The sequence below is a fragment of the Anopheles ziemanni genome (genome assembly GCF_943734765.1).
Source record: "Anopheles ziemanni chromosome X unlocalized genomic scaffold, idAnoZiCoDA_A2_x.2 X_unloc_2, whole genome shotgun sequence".
Classification (NCBI taxonomy): domain Eukaryota; kingdom Metazoa; phylum Arthropoda; class Insecta; order Diptera; family Culicidae; genus Anopheles; species Anopheles ziemanni.
The window spans coordinates 730,001-737,211 of NW_026689785.1; the positions used below are offsets into that span (position 1 = coordinate 730,001).

The window sequence follows — 7,211 nt, forward strand, 5'->3', positions numbered from 1 at the left end:
AAACCACGGGTTCTTTAATGCTAGCGGGTCGTCGCGACCCTAGTTAACATCATGGTGCACGTCTCGTGACGGGTGTCACGGCGTAGTTAAATGTATGCGATACATTTCTCAAATATAAGCGCTCAGTCATCTGTACATCATGGTAGGTTCCCACGACGTGCAATATGCGTTCAACTTATCAATGTTCATGTGTCCTGCAGTTCACATTACGACGCGCAGTTAGCTGCGGTCTTCATCGATCCATGAGCCGAGTGATCCACTGCCGAGGGTGACTAACTTGCGTAAGCCGCCGCTGTGCGCGTAAACCCGTTCCCCGTAGGGAGGAGCAAGCCGCCGCTTAGAGACGAAGCATAAAGTGTCCTCATTCCACATAGGGCAAGCTGGATTAATCCATTTTACCCAGGACGGCCGAAGCGGCGTGGACCAGGGGAGAACTGAACCTTATACTTCACACCACAGTAAGTCTACGTGTCCTCTTCCACATAGGGCAAGCTAGAACTAACTATCTTACCCAGGACTGCCGAAGCAGCGTGGACCAGGGGAGGAACACACTTTTCATGGAAACGTAAGGCATCCATGACTGCCATAACGTAAGCCGCCGCTGTGCGCGTATACCCGTTCCCCGTAGGGAGGAGCAAGCCGCCGCTTAGAGACGAAGCATAAAGTGTCCTCATTCCACATAGGGCAAGCTGGATGAATCCATTTTACCCAGGACGGCCGAAGCGGCGTGGACCAGGGGAGAACTGAACTTTATACTTCACACCACAGTAAGTCTACGTGTCCTCTTCCACATAGGGCAAGCTAGAACTAACTATCTTACCCAGGACTGCCGAAGCAGCGTGGACCAGGGGAGGAACACACTTTTCATAGAAACGTAAGGCATCCATGACTGCCATAGTGCGTAAGCCGCCGCTGTGCGCGTAAACCCGTTCCCCGTAGGGAGGAGTCAAGCCGCCGCTTAGAGACGAAGTATGAAGTGTCCTCTTCCACATAGGGCAAGCTAGAATGAACTATCTTACCCAGGACCGCCGAAGCAGCGTGGACCAGGGGAGAACTGAACTTTATACTTCACACCACAGTATTGAGTAATGTGCCCTCTTCCACATAGGGCAAGCTGGAATGTTCCATTTTACCCAGGACGGCCGAAGCGGCGTGGACCAGTGGAGGACTACACAATCATGAGGTTTGATATCGACTTGTGTGTTTCAATAGGGTACCGATGGTATGTTTTGAACCGATTTGATTTAGCCATTCTGAAGTCATCACTTGGTTGAAGCGCTGAACTAGGGAGGCATCGTTTACATATATATTGGTTTTTGCATGCTCTACTAGGTTAATGTCATGAGGTTGGCTATCGAGCATGCCCAAGTGATGACTTGATTGTGTGCTTGCTTGAATTCTTCACATTTCATACCATCGGTTAGTTGTCGAATCATTCCTCGATCATAACCTTCGTTCTTGGTTCATGTATGCTCTCTTCCACATAGGGCAAGCTAGAATTAACTATCTTACCCAGGACCGCCGAAGCAGCGTGGACCAGGGGAGAACTATACTTTGTCTTGTATGCCCTCTTCCACATAGGGCAAGCTAGAATTAACTATCTTACCCAGGACCGCCGAAGCAGCGTGGACCAGTGGAGGACTATACTTTGTTCATTACACCACAGTATTAAGTATGGTGTCCTCTTCCACATAGGGCAAGCTAGAACTAACTATCTTACCCAGGACCGCCGAAGCAGTGTGGACCAGGGGAGGACTATACTTTATACTTCACACACTAGCCATATTGAAGTCATCACTTGGTTGAAGCACTGAACTAGGGCGAGTCTATCGTTTACTTTGCATTGGGATAATACGCTGCATGCTCTCTTAGGTTAATGTCATGTGGTTGGCTATAGAGCATGCCCAAGTGATGACTTTGTTTAAAGCTCAACAGGTAGAGTATTATGTCCTCTTCCACATAGGGCAAGCTAGAATTAACTATCTTACCCAGGACCGCCGGAGCAGCGTGGACCAGGGGAGAACTATACTTTGTCTTGTATGCCCTCTTCCACATAGGGCAAGCTAGAATTAACTATCTTACCCAGGACTGCAAAGCAGCGTGGACCAGTGGAGGACTATACTTTGTTCATTACACCACAGTATTAAGTATGGTGTCCTCTTCCACATAGGGCAAGCTAGAACTAACTATCTTACCCAGGACCGCCGAAGCAGTGTGGACCAGGGGAGGACTATACTTTATACTTCACACACTAGCCATACTGAAGTCATCACTTGGTTGAAGCGCTGAACTACGGCGGGGTAATCGTTTACAGGTTATAATCATATAGCTGCATGCTCATTAGTAGATAATGGAATATTGTATGGCAATATGAGCATGCCCAAGTGATGACTTTGTTTCAAGCTCAACAGGTAGGGTATTGAGTCCTCTTCCACATAGGGCAAGCTAGAATGAACTATCTTACCCAGGACCGCCGGAGCAGCGTGGACCAGTGGAGGACTCTATACTTTATACTTCACACCACAGTATTGAGTACGACTTGCATAAAGCCCCTAATGAGAACCACGAGGGCTCTCTCAATGTAGAACCACGAGGGCTCTAGTACCGATTCTCTCGGTACGGCTTGGTCCGTGTTCCTTTATGCTTGTACTCTTAGAAAGTCTCAACCCGGAGGTCTTGACTTTGATTGTCATAGTTGGACTACGACGGGGCATCCGACCATTGCTGATCGAACACCCCTGATTCACCATCTTTCGGGTAGGCGGTACGCGTACCTCCGGACGCGGAAGTCTCAACCCGGAGGTCTTGACTTTGATTGTCATAGTTGGACTACGACGGGGCATCCGACCATTGCTGATCGAACACCCCTGATTCATCATCTTTCGGGTAGGCGGTGCGCGCACCTCCGACGCGGAAGTCTCAACCCGGAGGTCTTGACTTTGTATTGTCATAGTTGGACTACGACGGGGTATCCGACTCATCGAATACCCCAGAAGCACACCATCTTTCGGGTAGGCGGTACGCGTACCTCCGGACGCGGAAAGTCTCAACCCGGAGGTCTTGACTTTGGTTGTCATAGTTGGACTATGACGGGGCATCCGACCATTGCTGATCGAACACCCCTGTTACACCATCTTTCGGATAGGCGGTGCGCGACACCACCGACGCGGAAAGTCTCAACCCGGAGGTCTTGACTTTGTATTGTTGGATAGTCCTCTTCCACTATAGGGCAAGCTGGAAATATTCCATTTTACCCAGGACTGCCGAGGCAGCGTGGACCAGGGGAGAACTTCACGGAATCTTCAGGCATCCATGATTGCCATAGTGCGTAAGCCGCCGCTGTGTGCGTCAACTCGTTCCCCGTGAGGAGGAGTCTAGCCGCCGCTAAAAGACGAAGCATTAAGTGTCCTCATTCCACTATAGGGCAAGCTAGAATGAACTATCTTACCCAGGACCGCCGAAGCAGCGTGGACCAGGCGAAGACTATACTTTATACTTCACACCACAGTATTGAGTACGACTTGCATAAAGCCCCTAATGAGAACCACGAGGGCTCTCTCAATGTAGAACCACGAGGGCTCTAGTACCGATTCTCTCGGTACGGCTTGGTCCGTGTTCCTTTATGCTTGTACTCGCGGAAAGTCTCAACCCGGAGGTCTTGACTTTGATTGTCATAGTTGGACTACGACGGGGCATCCGACCATTGCTGACCGAACACCCCTGATTCATCATCTTTCGGATAGGAGGTGCGCCCACCTCCGACGCGGAAGTCTCAACCCGGAGGTTCGGACTTAGAGTTTTTCCCATTTAAAAGTTTTTCTCTTAGCCATACTGAAGTCATCACTTGGTGAACGATTGAACTAGGGCGGGTTAATCGTTTATAGGTATCATGTGGTTTGCATGCTCTCTTAGGTTAAGGTCATGTGGTTGGCTATCGAGCATGCCCAAGTGATGACTTTGTTTCACGCTTGCTTGATTTCTTCATGATTCCCTGTTATATAGTGTAATCATTCGAGAACAGGGAATCTTTGGTTTTGCTCAACAGGTATTGGATGTCAACTTGGTATCTAGATCGCATTAAGTCTCAACCCTTAGGTTCGGACTTGTATAGTGACATCTTGTTACGGTCTTGAGTCTAAACCCGCAGGTTCGGACTACTTAGTGTTTGATCGAATATAATATGGCAACTTGTGCCTAAGTCTCAACCCGCAGGTTCGGACTTCTGTTTATTTGGCCAATGTATGTATAAGGCAACTTGTGCCTAAGTCTCAACCCGCAGGTTCGGACTTGTGTATTTGTTCGAAGTCATGTAAAAGGCAACGTGTGCCTAAGTCTCAACCCGCAGGTTCGGACTTGTTAGTGTTTCGTCAACTTTCATATGGCAACTTGTGCCTAAGTCTCAACCCGCAGGTTCGGACTTGTGTATTTGTTCGAAGTCATGTATAAGGCAACTTGTGCCTAAGTCTCAACCCGCAGGTTCGGACTTGTGTATTTGTTCGAAGTCATGTATAAGGCAACGTGTGCCTAAGTCTCAACCCGCAGGTTCGGACTTGTTAGTGTTTCGTCAACTTTCATATGGCAACTTGTGCCTGAGTCTCAACCCGCAGGTTCGGACTTCTATAGTGTTTCGTCAATTATCATATGGCAACTTGTGCCGAAGTCTCAACCCGCAGGTTCGGACTTCTGGAAGGATCACTTGGCCACTAATGATCCTTCCGCAGGTTCACCTACGGAAACCTTGTTACGACTTTTACTTCCTCTAAATCATCAAGTTCGGTCAACTTCGATAAAGCAGACGCGGTTCACGAGGATCCAGCGAACGATCATCTCCAAAGACCTCACTAAATAATCCATCGGTAGTAGCGACGGGCGGTGTGTACAAAGGGCAGGGACGTATTCAACGCTGGCTGATGACCAGCACTTACTAGAAGTTCCGAGTTCATATGGACCATTGCAATCCATAATCCCTACTAAGTGAGTATTTGAGTGATTTCCCGTTCCTCTCGGAATAGGAGACACGCTGCTACCCACATTGTAGCACGCGTGTAGCCCAGAACATCTAAGGGCATCACGGACCTGTTATCGCTCGATCTCATTTTGCTAAACACAAATTGTCCTGCTAAGCAGCGTACCGTAAGTGCACTTGCGCACACGAACAGCGAAGGTGTCAGGTCATACTCCACCGAAAGGTCCTAACCCGTTCCAATCGGCATCGACGCATTAACGCTGACTGCGTTCTAGTTAGCATATGTGAGTCACGTTCGTTATCGGAATTAACCAGACAAATCAATCCACGAACTAAGAACGGCCATGCACCACTACCCTTAAATTTGAGAAAGAGCTATTAATCTGTCTCACCTCCATAAGTTCGGACCTGGTAAGTTTTCCCGTGTTGAGTCAAATTGAACCGCAAGCTCCATTTCATTGTGGTGCCCTTCCGTCAATTCCTTTAAGTTTCAACTTTGCAACCATACTTCCCCCGGAACCTGACTTTGGTTTCCCGGAAGCTACTGAGAGCACCTGGTTGTAGCGTCTCCCAATTGCTAGTTGGCATCGTTTACGGTTAGAACTAGGGCGGTATCTAATCGCCTTCGATCCTCTAACTTTCGTTCTTGATTAAAGAAAGCATCCTTGACAAATGCCTTCGCTTTAGTTAGTCTTACGACGGTCTACGAATTTCACCTCTCGCGCCGTAATACTAGTGTCCCCAACTACTTCTGTTAATCATTACCTCCGGTCTGAGTACAAACCAATGAAAGATTAGACCAAGGTCGTATTCCATTATTCCATGCAAGATTATTCTAGGGCGTTTGGGCACCCTGCTTTAAGCACTCTAATTTGTTCAAGGTAAACGTGAGCGGTCGAGCTCTATGTTACACTTGCACCCGTTGAAGGGCACACCATGACACAGACTTGGTGCCCTACCACACCATTGAGTCGCAACCAGATTCCGACTTGGCCCACCGACCACGGGTTGACCGGGTCGGCGGAGCCGGACTGTGTTGGACAAGTATCAACTTCGAACGTTTTAACCGCAACAATTTTAATATACGCTAGTGGAGCTGGAATTACCGCGGCTGCTGGCACCAGACTTGCCCTCCACTTGATCCTCGTAGAAGGATTTATGCTCTACTCATTCCAATTATGAAACATCATTAAAGAGTTTCATATTGTTATTTCTCGTCACTACCTCCCCGTCCCGGGATTGGGTAATTTACGCGCCTGCTGCCTTCCTTGGATGTGGTAGCCATTTCTCAGGCTCCCTCTCCGGAATCGAACCCTGATTCCCCGTTACCCGTTGCAACCATGGTAGTCCTCTATACTACCATCCATAGTTGATAGGGCAGATATTTGCGAGATCTGTCGTCGGTGCGAGACCATACGATCAGCATCATTATCCAGACTTCAACTCAATGACACGGAGAACCCGCGATTGGTTTGACTAATAAGTGCACCAGTTCCCGCGAGGGTCCTGGCATGTTGCATGTATTAGCTCTAGATTTTCCACAGTTATCCAAGTAACTAGGTTGATGATCTCGTAAATTATAGCTGTTATACTGAGCCTTATGCGGTTTCACATTAAATCTGTTTGTACTTAGACATGCATGGCTTAACCTTTGAGACGAGCGTATATTACTGGTAGGATCAACCAGAATTCCGACTTTGCGTTCGAATGTTCATTGTCCCATTGCACCCGGAGGAGCAAACACCACGTTCTATATGTTGTCAAGTCCGGTAGCACACGGGAGGCGAGCCCCCGTGCGAACCTCATTGCCCTCGTATCACACACACCCGATGCACCGGACAGGCACTTGAGCGGCATTCGACTCCGCTAAGCGCACGTGCGCCCGATTGTGCATGCGCTGACGGGGCCTTCATACCCCTACCATAGCGACCTTATGCCAAACTTCCATGAATACTTAGGTGAGCTGACAAGGGCCTTCATTTCCCTACCATCAACTAAAGGACACGCTAGGCGCGTCCGATCATTGCAACTGCGGGGCTTTCATACCCCAATCACCACAGTACGCAATTCACCAGAGTTTAATCACAACCCCCCCGGACATGGCACACTATTAACTTGCAACAAAACTTAGTGTGTGCCGGGCACATCGGTTCCACAAAATCATTCCCGATGTACCCCAATTGGGGTTGTGAACGCATCCATGGTCCTCTGACACACCCAACCAAGCGTGGATACTACATACCTC

General features: G+C 48.7%; 1 non-coding gene across 1 annotated transcript; it reads right to left on the reverse strand.

Moving 5' to 3' along the window:
- Positions 1 to 116: 116 nt before the first annotated feature.
- LOC131291922 (5.8S ribosomal RNA) lies at positions 117 to 271 on the reverse strand. Its single transcript, XR_009189657.1, has one exon. It is a non-coding gene; the product is annotated as a 5.8S ribosomal RNA (ribosomal RNA).
- Positions 272 to 7,211: the final 6,940 nt, after the last annotated feature.